This window comes from Carcharhinus amblyrhynchos, chromosome X (genome assembly GCF_965287045.1).
Source record: "Carcharhinus amblyrhynchos chromosome X, sCarAmb.v2.hapA, whole genome shotgun sequence".
NCBI lineage: Eukaryota > Metazoa > Chordata > Chondrichthyes > Carcharhiniformes > Carcharhinidae > Carcharhinus > Carcharhinus amblyrhynchos.
Genome location: NC_137359.1, coordinates 8,346,818 through 8,364,285, shown reverse-complemented (window position 1 = coordinate 8,364,285; position 17,468 = coordinate 8,346,818).

The window sequence follows — 17,468 nt, the reverse complement described above, 5'->3', positions numbered from 1 at the left end:
CCTTTGAACTCTTACTTACATAATAGCAGTTGCTAAGAGACAAGTAGGTGGCAGATTCCAGATTCTCTAGACCAATGTATTTTCATATTGACAGAGAGTAGAATGTAATTGGCCAAGGTAAATATTCCATATTTATATGATTGGTCCATCCTATTAAGATGGACAGTGTAGGTGGGCAGCTGACTTCTGAAGAACTATAATTACAGAATGTCTTAATAATTTAATTAGAGTGATTTGAGCTGTCTTAGATCATTCTCCCTCCATGGTGAAAACCAAGCCTGTGTCAATAAAATAGGTCTTCAACCAGAAACTACTGTCTCCGATGCACTCTTTGTATTTCCTGAACTGAATTAATAAAGAGAAATCTCCTGTGTGAAGCCAGCATAATAATAGCTCTCTGAAATATTCCTACAATTATTGTCACATGTATTAGTATACAGTAAAAAGTATTGTTTCTTGCACACGATACAAAGAAAGGAGAGAGTGCAGAATGTAGTTTTACAGTCATAGTTAGGGTGTAGATAGGGATTTTCCTTTCGAGGCTATGTATTGCTGAAACCTAAACGATACAAAGGCTCATGAAAAGCAGTGTACTGATTTTTAAGATGTGACTTTATTTAACCAAATAATCGAATGGGAGAATGATATAAGAGAGCTCAGCACTTGAGGTATAGAATGTGGCCAGTCCAATGTCACTCTGAAGAACAATGCCCCTGTGAAGGCAATTATACATTTACCAAATCACGTCAGCCGCATTTCCGGTGGTCATAATCCAATAAACATTAATACCAATCAGTCAATAATCATTCTGTCACTAACTCCAGCCAATAAGAGTAGACATCCTGACGTAATGAGATTTAATTTGTTCTTAGTTATGGAGGATACTCTCCTCCTCCTGTTGTCTCACAACATGAGACACTGGACAGTGAAATGGGAGGATGATTCCCGAATTGAGCACACATGACTCTCGTCCAATCCTGAGAAATCCCTTATGTCTGCTCACCACCTGCGTCATCAGCTTGAGTTGTATGACTCGATTCATAAAATTGGCATTGGCAGCCATCTTGTTCCCAACCACTGCTGATAACATAACTGCTATCAGTGGAACTATTATTTCTCAATACTTCTCCCACCAGGGCCTGTTGTATTTAGTCATTGACTGAAGTTTCACAAAAATCCTAAAATAGATTTCATTCATTTCAGAAATTCAAAATACATGTTTTAAAATGGAAAATATTTGTTATTCATAGGGAGCTGTTTTCTATAGCAACAGCCCTTATCATGTTTCTCCCTTATCTAAGCTTATTTACCGTCAAGTCAATGTTGTGTTAGTTTTCCTAAACCTATGGTTGTGTTTTTATTAGGCGAATTAGTCCTCTACATCATTGAGTGTAGAGAAGGATCAATTTAAAATGAGGTAGGTCCATTCAAGAGTCTGATGGCAGCCGGGAAGAAGCTATTCTTGAGTCAGTTGGTACATGACCTCAGAAATTTGTATCTTTTTCCCCGACGCAAGGCACATGGGGTCCTTGATTATGCTGGCTGCTTTTCTGAGGCAGCGGGAAATGTAGACAGAAGTCAATGGATAGGAGGCTGGTTGAACTCGACTTCGTTCAGGACCCTTTGCATTTTTTTGCGGTCTTGAACAGAGCCTGAGCCATACCAAGCAAATTGTTCCTTATTGTTCCAAGATGTGTGGGTTAGGGGGATTAGCGTGGTTAATATATGGGGCTACCAGGTTAGGGTCTAGGTGGGATGCTGTGACAGAGAGCTGCTGGGCCGAATGCCTACCTTAATCTGGAATTCTTATTTCCATATCAGATATAAGTTTGTGAGTGCGAGAGAGAGCTGGGAGAGGAAAGCAGTGAAGAAGAATTATTTCATATTTCTACAATAGATTCAGAACTATTGCAGTTGGAAGACAAACCCAAACTATCCAGTTGTTCCCAACATTGAAGCTGCTGCAGACTTGATGGGCCAAATGGCCCTCCTTCTGCACTGTAGATTATATGATTCTATGAAACTTGCCCTCAACAAACATGGAGACTGGGCAGGTGCTGTTCTCACAATGCCCCTCAAACAGGTGGCGATGGCGCATGAAAAAAACTGTGCAAAAAAACTTTGTTAAGAAGTCTCACAACACCAGGTTAAAGTCCAACAGGTTTATTTGGTAGCAAAAGGCACTAGCTTTCGGAGCACTGCCTGTTCATCAGGCGAGAAAATACTTTGACAAAAGGCCATCCGGACTCGAAACATCAGCTCTTTTCTCTCCTTACAGATGCTGCCAGATCTGCTGAGATTTTCAAGCATTTTCTCTTGTGGAAAACAAATTGGGCTTTGCTCAGTGCAAAGGAGTCGGTGGGTGGGGGGGACAGAGAAATTCTTTTCAGCCTCCCATCCATTGACTTCTGTCTACATTTCCCGCTCTCTTCTGTTTATGAAGCCCCTCTGGATCCATCGCTCCCTCTGGGTCGTTAATTGAGCCACTTACCGATTGGACATCAGTCTCCCTATCACCATTACTCATACTGCGCATGCTCTACTCCAGGCCCCACCCCTCATTCACACCAATTGGTTGCAAGACCAGCCGCCCCCACTTGTCCTCCAGCTCCGCCCCCACTTGTCCTCCAGCCCCAACCCCTCTCTTCCTATTTGTCCGGAGCTGCTATCAATCAGCGGCCATTGTGACAGTTTCAGATGATGAGAGCAGCCACAGAGTCAGGCTGACTTGCTGATTATTGAGAACATAAGAACCAGGAGCAGGAGTCGGCCATCTGGCCCCTCGAGCCTGCTCCACCATTCAATAAGATCACGGCTGATCTTTTTGTGGACTCAGCTCCACTTACCTGCCCGCTCACCATAACCCTTAATTCCTTTACTATTCAAACATCTATCTATCCTTGCCTTAAAAACATTCAATGAGGTAGCCTCAACTGCTTCACTGGGCAGGGAATTCCACAGATTCACAATCCTTTGTGTGAAAAAGTTCCTCCTCAACTCAGTCCTAAATCTGCTCCCCCTTATTTTGAGACCATGCCCCCTACTTCTAGTTTCCAGTGGAAACAACTTCCCTGCTTCTATCTTATCTATTCCCTTCACAATCTTATGTTTCTATAAGATCTCCCCTCATTCTTCTGAATTCCATTGAGTATAGCCCCAGTCTACTCAGTCTCTCCTCATAAACCAAGGAGGAGATGCCGGCGTTGGAATGCATGTCACATTATCTGTAACCCCCACGATTTGCCTGGGCTTGCAAAATCTCACTAACTGTCCTGGCTGGAGACAGTTCACATCTCTTCAGCCTGTGCTTAACCCTCTCTCCACTCACATGGTCTGCAAAGACTTGATAACCTATAAAGACTCGCATTCCAACCATTATCTTGTAAATTGAGTCTGTGTCTATGTATACCCTGTTTGTGAACACAACTCTTCACTCACTTGAAGAAGCGACACTCCGAAAGCTTGTGCTACCAAATAAACCTGTCGGACTTTAACCTGGTGTTGTGAGACTTCTTGCTGATCATTGGCAACATTTTCTGTTTGGGAATTAGAGCTAGAGATTGATGGTCAGTTCCCCTCTGTCCCTAGCCATGATCTGGAGATGCTGGTGTTGGACTGGCGTGGGCACAGTAATAAGTCTCAGAACACCAGGCAACAGTCCAACAGGTTTATTTGGAATCACGAGCTTTTGGATTGCTGCCCCTTCACCAGGAGAGTGGTGAGACCAGCCATCTGATGAAGGAGCAGCACTCCAAATGCTCGTGATTCCAAATAAATCTGTTGGACTGTAACCTTGTACTCTTCTGACCATTTCCCTCGGGTACTAATTATCATCACAAATTTACAGGAGAAAGTCCTTGCTTCAATCCCCACTGCAAACTTTGTGTTTTAAAATTACCCCGACTGGAAGAATTGAGAGGGATAGGAAAATATAAGATAAAATTTACACAGCAAAATATGGTGAAGCATTTCATCAGGTAAAATTGTTTAAATATGGACTAAATGGTTAGCTTGTATAAGTTGCAGAGGAACACAGAGGAAATAGATGGGAGATTCTAGTTAACATCTTGTCTTATTAATTAGCAGGTCCAAGTTAGCAACTTTATTATGAAATATAAACTGAGCAGGGAGGATGGTCACTCAGCACCCCAGTGCTGTCAGAAAGCAACATCATTCAACCCAGCTGGTCCTCTCCCTGTCCCTTTAAGTGGAACTGAGCCACTTCAGATCAGCCATGATCTTATTGAATGGCGGGGCAGGCTCGAAGGGCTAGATGGCCTACTCCTGCTCCTATTTCTTGTGTAAAGGTGGGGAATTGGGACATCCTATCTCCAAACACATTCCACCCTGTTCACACTAAGAATGATGTGGAGATGCCGGCGTTGGACTGAGGCAAACACAGTAAGAAGTCTCTTTAACCTGGTGTTGTGAGACTTCTTACAGTATCCACACGAAGAATCCCAGGGTGGAGAACTGGGACATCCTGTCGCTAAACACATCCCACTGTGTTCACACTGAGAATCCTAGAATACAGAACTGGGCCATCCTGCCTCCAGAGACATCCCACTGTGTTCACACGGAGAATCACAGGATGGAGAACTTGACATTATGTCTACTCTGTTCACACTGTCTGAGAATCCAAATGTTTGAGAGGTGACAGCATTGAAACACTGCGGAGATGAGAGTGAAGTTGGAGATGGGACAGTTCATTATGAATGTGATCGAGAAATGATTTTTTCTGAAGTTGGGTAAAGACAGCAGGTTTCAGGAAGAGATAAATTGGAAGCCTTTGCCGTTCAGAGAGCACAGTGGTGAAGGGTAAATGGGACTGGGTGTGAGAAAGCACATGGAAAGCAGAGTCTTGGATATTTCTGTGTGGAGCAGGGTATGTATTGGAAATGTATTGGAATTGTTGAGTCCAAAGATAACAGGACGGGAATGAGAGTTTGTGCAGATGAGCTGGGGTGAGGACATGTGATGTTATGGAGATTGGAATATCTGCTATTAGAAAATGGCATGGACATGTGGTCAGAAACTCATCGTGGGGTCAAATTCAACACAAACATTGTGAAGAGTGTGGTTCACCATCAGCCAGTTCCTATGGAGAGGGATGGACTCAGTTATTTTGAATTGGGCGGTATGGGGGCACCGTTTTTTTACCAGTTCTGCGTCACGTTGTCAAGGGCCCAGATTCGATTCCAGGCTTGGGTCACTGTCTGTGAATGTTTACCCCGTGTCTGCGTAGGTTTTCTCCGGGTGTTCCGGTTTCCTTCCACACTCAGAAAGAAAGAAAGTATTAGTTCGTTGTATTGGCCATAGGAAAATCTCCCTCACTGTATCAGAACCACCGCGGGAGTGTGCCGACTCGGAGATTTTCACGGTCGAATCATTGCAGTGTCAACGTAAGCCTACTCGTGACACTAATACATAAAATAAATTTCAAATTAACTCATGTGAAAGATAGCATTAGTGTGAGGGAGTGAATTAGTGTGAGGGACTGTATTAGTGTGAGGGACTGTATTAGTGTGAGGGAGTGTATTAGTGTGAGGGACAGTATTAGTGTGAGGGACAGTATTAGTGTGAGGGACAGTATTAGTGTGAGGGACAGTATTAGTGTGAGGGAGTGTATTAGTGTGAGGGAGTGTATTAGTGTGAGGGAGTGTATTAGTGTGAGGGAGTGTATTAGTGTGAGGGAGTGTAGTAGTGTGAGGGAGTGTATTAGTGAGAGGGAGTGTAGTAGTGTGAGGGAGTGTAGTAGTGTGAGGGACAGTATTAGTGTGAGGGAGTGTATTAGTGTGAGGGAGTGTATTAGTGTGAGGGAGTGTATTAGTGAGAGGGACAGTATTAGTGTGAGGGAGTGTATTAGTGTGAGGAAGTGTATTAGTGTGAGGGAGTGTATTAGTGTGAGGGAGTGTAGTAGTGTGAGGGAGTGGATTAGTGTGAGGGAGTGGATTAGTGTGAGGGAGTGTATTAGTGTGAGGGAGTGAATTAGTGTGAGGGAGTGAATTAGTGTGAGGGACTGTATTAGTGTGAGGGAGTGGATTAGTGTGAGGGAGTGTAGTAGTGTGAGGGAGTGTATTAGTGTGAGGGAGTGTATAAGTGTGAGGGACTGTATTAGTGTGAGGGACTGTATTAGTGTGAGGGAGTGGATTAGTGTGAGGGAGTGGATTAGTGTGAGGGAGTGTAGTAGTGAGAGGGACAGTATTAGTGTGAGGGAGTGTATTAGTGTGAGGGAGTGTATTAGTGTGAGGGAGTGTATTAGTGTGAGGGAGTGTAGTAGTGTGAGGGAGTGTAGTAGTGTGAGGGAGTGGATTAGTGTGAGGGAGTGTATTAGTGTGAGGGAGTGTATTAGTGTGAGGGAGTGGATTAGTGTGAGGGAGTGGATTAGTGTGAGGGAGTGGATTAGTGTGAGGGAGTGGATTAGTGTGAGGGAGTTTATTAGTGTGAGGGAGTGTATTAGTGTGAGGGAGTGTATTAGTGTGAGGGAGTGTATTAGTGTGAGGGAGTGGATTAGTGTGAGGGAGTGTAGTAGTGAGAGGGACAGTATTAGTGTGAGGAAGTTTATTAGTGTGAGGAAGTTTATTAGTGTGAGGGAGTGTATTAGTGTGAGGGACAGTATTAGTGTGAGGGAGTGGATTAGTGTGAGGGACTGTATTAGTGTGAGGGACTGTATTAGTGTGAGGGAGTGGATTAGTGTGAGGGAGTGGATTAGTGTGAGGGACTGTATTAGTGTGAGGGAGTGTATTAGTGTGAGGGACTGTATTAGTGTGAGGGAGTGTATTAGTGTGAGGGAGTGGATTAGTGTGAGGGAGTGTATTAGTGAGAGGGACAGTATTAGTGTGAGGGAGTGGATTAGTGTGAGGGAGTGGATTAGTGAGAGGGACAGTATTAGTGTGAGGGAGTGGATTAGTGTGAGGGAGTGGATTAGTGTGAGGGAGTGGATTAGTGTGAGGGAGTGTAGTAGTGAGAGGGACAGTATTAGTGTGAGGAAGTTTATTAGTGTGAGGGAGTGGATTAGTGTGAGGGAGTGGATTAGTGTGAGGGAGTGGATTAGTGTGAGGGAGTGGATTAGTGTGAGGGAGTGTAGTAGTGAGAGGGACAGTATTAGTGTGAGGAAGTTTATTAGTGTGAGGGAGTGTATAAGTGTGAGGGAGTGGATTAGTGTGAGGGAGTGGATTAGTGTGAGGGAGTGGATTAGTGTGAGGGACTGTATTAGTGTGAGGGACTGTATTAGTGTGAGGGACTGTATTAGTGTGAGGGACTGTATTAGTGTGAGGGACTGTATTAGTGTGAGGGAGTGGATTAGTGTGAGGGAGTGGATTAGTGTGAGGGAGTGGATTAGTGTGAGGGAGTGTAGTAGTGAGAGGGACAGTATTAGTGTGAGGGAGTGGATTAGTGTGAGGGAGTGTATTAGTGTGAGGGACAGTATTAGTGTGAGGGAGTGGATTAGTGTGAGGGAGTGTAGTAGTGAGAGGGACAGTATTAGTGTGAGGAAGTTTATTAGTGTGAGGGAGTGGATTAGTGTGAGGGAGTGGATTAGTGTGAGGGAGTGGATTAGTGTGAGGGAGTGTAGTACTGAGAGGGACAGTATTAGTGTGAGGAAGTTTATTAGTGTGAGGGAGTGGATTAGTGTGAGGGAGTGTATAAGTGTGAGGGAGTGTATAAGTGTGAGGGAGTGTATAAGTGTGAGGGAGTGTATTAGTGTGAGGGAGTGTATTAGTGTGAGGGACAGTATTAGTGTGAGGGAGTGGATTAGTGTGAGGGAGTGGATTAGTGTGAGGGAGTGGATTAGTGTGAGGGAGTGGATTAGTGTGAGGGAGTGGATTAGTGTGAGGGACTGTATTAGTGTGAGGGAGTGGATTAGTGTGAGGGAGTGTAGTAGTGAGAGGGACAGTATTAGTGTGAGGAAGTTTATTAGTGTGAGGGAGTGTATTAGTGTGAGGGAGTGTATTAGTGTGAGGAAGTGTAGTAGTGAGAGGGACAGTATTAGTGTGAGGGACTGTATTAGTGTGAGGGAGTGGATTAGTGTGAGGAAGTTTATTAGTGTGAGGGAGTGGATTAGTGTGAGGGAGTGGATTAGTGTGAGGGAGTGGATTAGTGTGAGGGAGTGGATTAGTGTGAGGGAGTGTAGTAGTGAGAGGGACAGTATTAGTGTGAGGAAGTTTATTAGTGTGAGGGAGTGTATTAGTGTGAGGGAGTGGATTAGTGTGAGGGAGTGGATTAGTGTGAGGGAGTGGATTAGTGTGAGGGAGTGGATTAGTGTGAGGGAGTGTAGTAGTGAGAGGGACAGTATTAGTGTGAGGAAGTTTATTAGTGTGAGGGAGTGAATTAGTGTGAGGGAGCGTATAAGTGTGAGGGAGCGTATAAGTGTGAGGGAGCGTATAAGTGTGAGGGAGCGTATAAGTGTGAGGGAGCGTATAAGTGTGAGGGAGCGTATTAGTGTGAGGGACAGTATTAGTGTGAGGGACAGTATTAGTGTGAGGGACAGTATTAGTGTGAGGGACAGTATTAGTGTGAGGGACTGTATTAGTGTGAGGAAGTTTATTAGTGTGAGGGAGTGTAGAAGAGAGGGACAGTATTAGTGTGAGGAAGTTTATTAGTGTGAGGGACTGTATTAGTGTGAGGGACTGTATTAATGTGAGGGACTGTATTAGTGTGAGGAAGTTTATTAGTGTGAGGGACTGTATTAGTGTGAGGGAGTGTATTAGTGTGAGGGAGTGTATTAGTGTGAGGAAGTTTATTAGTGTGAGGGAGTGTTTGAATTTGGGATAATTTAAACATGGGAAAAGTGCGCAAACAGCAAGTTAACTTTCAAATTTCTGCCATTTAAGCTCAGCGATCAACATATGTTACTCCCCAAAATCAAATATACTTGTCTGATTTCTTTTTAAACTGTAATTAAGATATTTTATTGGGCTGAGGCATTTATGAGTAGTGCGGAATAATAACCAGTGGAATGGAGTAAACTAAGTCAGATTGTGTCGTAGAGAGATGAAGATGGAAACCGGAAATGAAACAGCACAGAGAAATTTGGAAATTGTGTGCAGTTCAGGTCAGAGATATTTCAATCCGGCATTGCTCCTACATTCTACTGAATGGAAAGAATAAAAGAGCATCCAAAACGGAACGTCTTCTCTCAGTCATGTTTGTCTCCTTGTCTATGATATTTTTAAGAGAAGAAAATTTAATACATTGGCAGACCCCTGAGACATCTGGATCATCCATGGGGTGACAATGAAATATTTCATTATCATTTGTTATGGTCACCTGAGAGTCAAGAAAGTTTGCATAACATTGTGATACTGGAAACATGAAGCTGTGTAAATGTGAAATATCGAATATACTGGGGGAAAAGTACAAAATAGACCGATTCAAGTGTTTGGAAGGACTTGTAATTATGCATTGAAGAGCAGGTCTCAGATACGTACATTATTTGTCAGAGATCGGGACATAGAACATAGAACACTACAGCATAAACAGGCCCTTCGGCCCACGAGTTGCGCCGATCACATCAACACCTATCTATAACCCCCAATCCCATAAAACTCCATATACTCATCCAGAAGACCCCAGCGAGTTCGCCTCCACCACCACTGACGGCAGCCGATTCCATTCACTCACCACCCTCTGAGTGAGAAACTTACCCCTAACATCACTTCTGTACTTTCCTCCCCGCACCTTAAACCTGTGTCCTCTCGTAGCGACCATTTCAACCCGGGGAAATAGCCTCTGAGAATCCACCCTATCTATTCCTCTCAACATTTTATAAACCTCTATCAGGTCGCCTCTCAACCTACGTCTCTCCAGGGAGAAGAGTCCCAGCTCCCTCAGCGTACCTTCATAAGGCATGCCTCCCAATCCAGGCGACATCATTGTAAATCTGCTCTGCACCCTCTCAACAGCTTCCACATCCTTCGTGTAGTGAGGCGACCAGAACTGCGCACAGTACTCCAAGTGGGGTCTGACACGGGTCTTATAAAGTTGCAGCATTACCTCCCGACTCCTAAACTCGATCCCTCGATTAATGAAGGCCAGTACACCATACGCCTTCCTGACCACATCCTCCACCTGCGAGGCCGATTTAAGAGTCCTATGGACCCGGACCCCAAGATCCTTCTGCTCCTCAACACTGCTAAGACTCCTACCCTTGATATTGTCTTCCTTCATCCCGTTGGTCCTGCCACAATGGACCACTACACATTTATCTGCGTTGAAGTCCATCTGCCACTTCTCCGCCAAGTCTTGCATCTTATCTATGTCCCGCTGCAACTTCTGACATCCCTCTAGACCATCCACAACACCACCAACCTTCGTATCGTCAGCGAACTTACTAACCCATCCCTCCACTTCCTCATCTACGTCATTTATGAAAATGACAAACAGCAAGGGTCCTAGAACACATCCCTGGGGCACTCCAATGGCCACCGACCTCCTATTTTCCCTCTTGAGTATATTCCTGTATCCCCTGTACATCCCGAGGGGATTCCTTGATTCCAGCGGCTTGTACCTGGGCCGTGCCTCTTCTTTTCACTGTCAAAACTCAAGAAGTTTTGTCATCCAAGGTTTCCTGCTTCTGCCAGCCTCGCCCTTCACCCGAGCTGGAAAACATAGACCACGAAGTTCAGCTATTTGACTTTTGAAGTCTTCCCACTTGCCGGAGGTCCGGTTGCCCTCAAACAAACTCTTGCAAGTTCCTGCCGAATTCCAACACAAATGGTTTGGGACCAATTGGAGCTTGCACCTGCTGACCAGTTTACATAACTAATTTATAGTTAATAGGACTATGGTCACTGGTCCCAAAGTGGATCCCCATCGATACTTCACTCACTTTCCGTTCCCTATTTCCAAAGAGTAGGTCAGGTTTTGCCCTTTCCCGAGTCGGACCCTCCACATGCTGCCTGAGGAAACTTCTGTGAACACACTTGTTGTGGTGGAGCTAGTGCCATGCTCAGCCAAAGGAGAAGATTAGAAGTTGTTTGTTGACAGGGAAAGAACGTTCAAAGGTTCAAATCAGACTGTGTGCTTTGATCTGATCCAACACGGTAATTTAAATGGACAATTTACAGCCTGATGATGTGAATGTGGATGGTTATAAAACTACAGATAGTGTGGGGACGTGAAGGAGAGGTACAGGAACAAAGAGTGGGTGAAGAGGACAGAAGAAGAGGACAATACATACTGCAATGGGAATAGAGGGACTTTGTAAGTGGGGTGACTGTCTGAGATAGGGGCTATTCAGATGGTTGGGACTATTTCATAGAACCATAGAATCCCTACAGTGCAGAAAGAGGCCATTTGGATCATTGAGTTTGCACTGTAAACAATCCCACTGAGACCATATCTCCACAACTCCATATATTTACCATGGTAATTTCCCTGATACAAAGCAGCAATTCAGCATGGCCCACCAACCGAACACACACTGTGGGAGGGAACGGGGATACGCAGAGGAAACCCACGGACACGCAAGGAGAACGTGCAAAACCCACTCAACATTCACCCCAGGGCGGAATTGAATCCGGTTTCCTGGCGCTCTGACACAGCAATGCTCAGCACTGTGCCAACATGCTGCCCTCCATTGAGTGTGTATGATACAAAATATTGAGAGGGCAGAGAGAGAGAGACAGGACAGAGAAAGAGAGAGCTGTTATGCCAGAAGGTGGGAAGTAAAGTGACTAATAAGGGGAGGGCTCTTAAGTAGAGGAAAGAATTTCAAAATTGGAAATGGGCCAAAGATTCTGAAGTGGGGAATATCGAGGTCGAGCTCCACAAACTGAGGCGGCTTGGGTGGGGGTGGTTTGTTCGACAGGTCAGCAGGACTGAGGGAAGTGAGTATTGAGGGAGGGCTGTCAAAATTTGAGCGAGAGACCAGGAATTTTGTAGTTTACGAAAATTCGGCTGGAACACGATGAACGAAGGTGTGGGGTGGGGTGGGGGGGCACCCCACCTTGAGGGGGAACAGTTTTGTCAGAAAATAGGCATTAAATGACTCATGAATAAAGGCACAAGAATCTACTGCAGTTGGATTGCATGCACTCATTGGAGTGTCTGTAGCAATCGCTATTTCTTTACAGAATCTTGCAGCGATATCGATTGAGGAGCTAAGGAACAGACACAGGCCATTCAACCCCTCTAACCTGCTCCGCCACTTAATAACATGGTGGCTGTGCTGAAAATAATCTCAAATTTATATTTCGCCTGCGTCCGACAACATATCATTGCCTTGCTTGCCAGGAATCTATCTAAACATGCCATTACCGTGTTGGAAGTGAAGGCAGGTGAGATGTTTTATCGTTGTAATTTAGACTTACTCACCTTTCTGGTCTTCAACACTTGTCTGAAATGCTTCAAACGGATTTACACATTTCCTTAAATGAAGAGCCCAATGTTGAACACACTGCTCCAATAAGTGCTGACCAGTACACAGTATAACTGAAGAGCAACCTTCCTCCGTCTATATTCAATTTCCCACAGAGTAAATGCTAACATTGGAACGATCGATTGGCGACAGTTCATAAAGAGACCATTCAGCTCGTCGAAGCTTCATCAAATTTCCTAAAGAGGATTTTACCCAGGCTCACCACCCACCCTATCACCATAAACCGTGCACTCACCACGGCAAATCCACCAAAGCTACTTTAGATACCAAGCGGCAATTTAACATGACCAATCCACACAATCTGCAAACCTTTGGACTATGGGTGCAAAGCGGAGCACCCGGAGGACACTCACACAAACACGGGGAGAATGCACAAAATCCACACATACAATGAACCGAGGCTGGGAAAGAACCCAGCTCCCTGGCTCTGTGAGGTATCAGTGCTACCCACATAATACTACCTTACTTCATTTCTCACCGTGCCTGCATGCTCGTTTTTGTCATTCCTACTCTTGGAACCCAGACTGATCTGCAACACTGTGTGGACAAATTATATTTTGTTGTTGTCTTTGATACTGTTTTTAAAATGTACCATTCTACTTATCTTTATGCAATCACAACCCTTAATTCCTTCATGTGATTTATTCAATCTCTTGGAGGGTTCTGATTGTTTGAGATTCTTAAGGGGTTTGTGCTGATGCATTGCATTTAGCGTGTAACATATTACATTGCTGTATTAGCTTGAGGTATGGAATCATATTGTGTTGTATTAGATTGTGATGCGGAATCAGATTGTGTTGTATTAGATTGTGATGTAAAATCATATTGTGTTGCATTAGATCGTGATGTGGAATCAGATTGTGTTGCATTAGATTTAGATGTGGAATCAGTTTGTGTTGTATTAGATTGAGATGTGGAATCATATTGTGTTGTTTTAGATTGTGATATGGTATCATATTGTGTTATATTAAATTGAGATGTGGAATCATATTGTGTTGTATCAGATTGTGATGTGGAATTATGTTGTGTTGTAGAAATAAATTAAAATGGAACAAATTGTGTTGTATTAGACTGAGATCTGGAATTATATTGAGTTGGTCTTTTGGGTTGAGATGTGGAATCATATTGCCATGTTGCATTAGATTGAGATGTGGCATGATATTGTGTTGTTAAAGAAGATTGAGATGTGGAAACATGTTGTGTTGTGTTGGATTAAGAAACAGAACTGTGTTGAATTATATTGAGATGCCCAAACATTTTGTATTGTATTAGATTGAGATGTGCAACCATATTGTGCCGTTGTGTTGGACTGAGATGTGGAATCGTATTGTGTGTTATTAGATTGAGGTACATAACCATTTTGTATTGTATTAGATTGAAATGCACAACCATGATGTGTTTTGTATTACATTGAGCTGCAGTATCATATTGTTCTGCTCTATCAGATTGAGATGTGGAGTCATATTGTGTTGTCCTATTAGATTGAGACATGGAACCATTTTGTGTTGTATTTGATTGAAACGTGGAATCATACTGTGTTGCTGCATTATATTGAGATGTGGAATTGTAACGTATTGCTGTATTGGATTGAGATGTGGAATCGGATTCTGAGGTTTTATTCGATTGAGGTGTGGAATAATATTATGATGTATCAGATTGACTTGTGGAAACATATTGTGTGATTGAATTAGATTTCGATGTTGGAGCATACTGTGTTGGATTAGATGGAGATATGGTGTCATATTGTGTTGTATTCGATCTGGAATCCTACTGTGTGTAACATTAGGTCGAGATTTGAAATTATATTCTGATGCATTATATTGAGATGTGCAAAAGATTGTATTGTTGAATTAAATTGCAATGTGGGAAAATATGTTTTATCAGATGGCGATGTGGAATTCTGTATTGCACTGTAAGAGACTGGCATGAGAAATCACATCATATTGTGCTGTTGAAACACAGATACTTTATTATTCGATTCCTGCAATGACGGATCACAGAGAGAAAGCTGTATTTTTCAACTTGATGTTACAGTTAAACAGAGTAAACATATCCCAGGATAGTGCAGAACAGCCCTGAGAAATAAACTCTCTCTTGGAAGTTGAATTATTGATTGGTCACAGCCAGGTGAAGGATAATATTGGAGCAACATGACAGTTAGAGATTTGATGTTTGAGATGATAGCGCCATTGATGGCAAAATGCACTCTCTAACATTATTAGTGAATTAATGTTATCAATACTGCCCAGTCTATGAAACACAACAACTCGAGCTCAGAAACATGCATGTTCCCCAGACTAATCCAATGTTGTCATGTGTTAGTCATTAAAGAAAAGAAAATAAGTTGAGTGATTGTGTAATGCCTGGATCCCAGAGGATACCCAGGGTATATATTAAGGGGATTCCATTACCACAGAGTTAATACAGAAATTGTTTTCAGTTCGAAAAGACACCACGCAGAAAATGGGACTTCTGTTTGAAAGGGCGAAGCAAATATTCTATTCAATCCTGGGTGTTTTTGGAGTTCCTGGTAAGTGATTATATCCATGGTAGCTGTCTGATACAGTGTGTGAACTGAACAAATATTTCACTCTGTGAGTGAACTGATTGTCACCGATATACAAACATCTGGCCAACCATATCATTCCAGTCATCGGGTCAATTGAATTACCGCTGTGGCTTTTCACTATTCCCCCACTATTCTATGCTTGCAAAGCAAAAACTGTATGAGATTGAGATGTGGATTCATGGTGTGTTGATGCATTAGATTGAGATGTGGCATCATATTATATTGGTGTACTCAGTTGAGATGTGAAGTCACACTGTGTTTCATTAGGATTAGATGTGGGATTATAATGTGTTGTTGTATCAGAATGAGATGTAGAAACGTGATGCGATGTATTAGCTTATGATGTGGATTCGCATAAAGTTGTTGAATTAGATTGAGATGTAGAATCATATTATATTGATGATTGAGATGTGGAATCTTATTGTGTTGTATTATGATGAGATAGAACCATAGAATCATAGAACATTACAGCACAGAAACAGACCTTTTGATCCTTCTTGGCTGTGCCGAACCATTTTTCTGTCTAGTCCTATTGTGCTGTCTTAGATAGAGATGTGGAAACATTTTGTGTTGTTTTCGATCATGATAAGGAAATATATTGCATTGTATCAGATTGTGTCCAGAATAATATTGGATTATTCTGTAATGTTGAACCAGCCTTGAGTTACAGCAAGCTCGTTGAAAGACATTGTTCGTGGGAGTTAGGGTAAAATCATACAGAGTGATTTTACACTGACCCACCACCCAGAATGGGAAAGCTGACTCCAGTGAACAAATATACCCAAATATCTGTCATTGTGCATTTGTATTTTGTGAATAACTAACCCGAGTGGAAAAATATCTCCAGTGAACGTGTATAACAAGAGCATCTGTCAGAGTAGCGTTGTACTGAGTGTGGATCACGAACATGAGTGGAAATGCTGATTCCAGGAATCATCGAAATTGGGATAATCTGTCAGTGTAGAATAGTATTGAGTGTTGGTCGCTCACGAGAAACGAAATTCTGACTCCAACGAACATGTATACCGGAGGAATTTAGAGTAGCTAAGAGCAGTGGGCGAGAAGAGGATTGGGAAAGGTTTAAATGTCAACAAAGATTGACAAAGAAGTTGATAAAGGAGGGTAGGAGAAGCTATGAAGCTGGGCTAGCGCTTAATATAAAAAAGGATAGCAAGAGTTTTTATAAATATATAAAAAGGAAGAGGCTGGCTAGGGTGAACGTTGGTCCTTTAGAGGATGAGAAAGGGGAGCTAGTGGTAGGGGATGGGGATATGGCTAAGGTATTGAATAATTTTTTTGTTTCTGTCTTCACGGAGGAGGACGTGAATAATTTGCCGGGTGTTAGCGATGGAAAGGTGGTAGGACTGGAGGGTCTTAATGACATTACTGTTACTAGAGAGGTGGTGCTCGACAGACTGGAGGGGCTGATTGTGGACAAGTCCCCAGGACCGGATGGAATGCATCCGAGGGTTCTGAAAGAAATGGCGGAGGTTATAGTGGATGCCTTGGTGGTTATTTTCCAGACGTCGCTGGATTCCGGGGAAGTGCCGGAAGATTGGAAAACGGCTAATGTTACGCCGTTGTTTAAGAAGGGTGCCAGGCAAAAGGCAGGGAATTATAGGCCGGTTAGTTTAACGTCTGTGGTAGGTAAAATGTTGGAATCCGTCATTAAGGAGGAAATTGCGAGGCATCTTGAAGGGAATTGCTTGATAGGGCAGACGCAACACGGTTTCATTAAAGGGAAGTCGTGTCTGACAAATTTACTGGAGTTCTATGAGGATGTGTCTAGGGCAGTGGATAGAGGAGAGCCGGTGGATGTGGTCTTTCTGGATTTTCAGAAGGCGTTTGACAAGGTACCTCACAAGAGGTTATTGCAGAAGGTCAGGGGACATGGAGTTGGGGGTAGGGTGTTAGCGTGGATAGAGGATTGGTTGTCAAATAGGAGGCAGAGAGTGGGGGTCAATGGGTGCTATTCGGATTGGCGGTTGGTGACTAGTGGGGTGCCCCAGGGGTCGGTGCTGGGGCCTCAGCTATTTACCATTTATATAGATGATCTGGAGGAGGGAACCGAGTGCAGGGTGTCGAAATTTGCTGATGACACCAAGATTGGGGGAAAGGCAAATTGTGCGGAGGGTGTGGAGAGTCTGCAGAAGGATCTAGATAGGCTGGGCGAATGGGCCAGGAAATGGCAAATGGAATTTAATGTTGGCAAGTGTGAGGTGGTCCACTTTGGTAGGAAGAATGGTAGGAAGGACTATTACTTACGTGGCGAAAAACTGCAGCAGGCGACGGTGCAGAGGGACCTCGGGGTCCTTGTGCATGAGTCGCAAAAACCCAGCTTGCAGGTGCAGCAGGTGGTCAGGAAGGCGAATGGGATGCTGGCCTTCATAGCGAGGGGGATTGAATATAAAAGTAGGGAGGTCTTGCTGCAGCTGTATAGGGCATTGGTGAGGCCGCAGCTGGAGTACTGTGTGCAGTTTTGGGCGCCGCACCTGCGCAAGGATATTTTGGCCTTGGAGG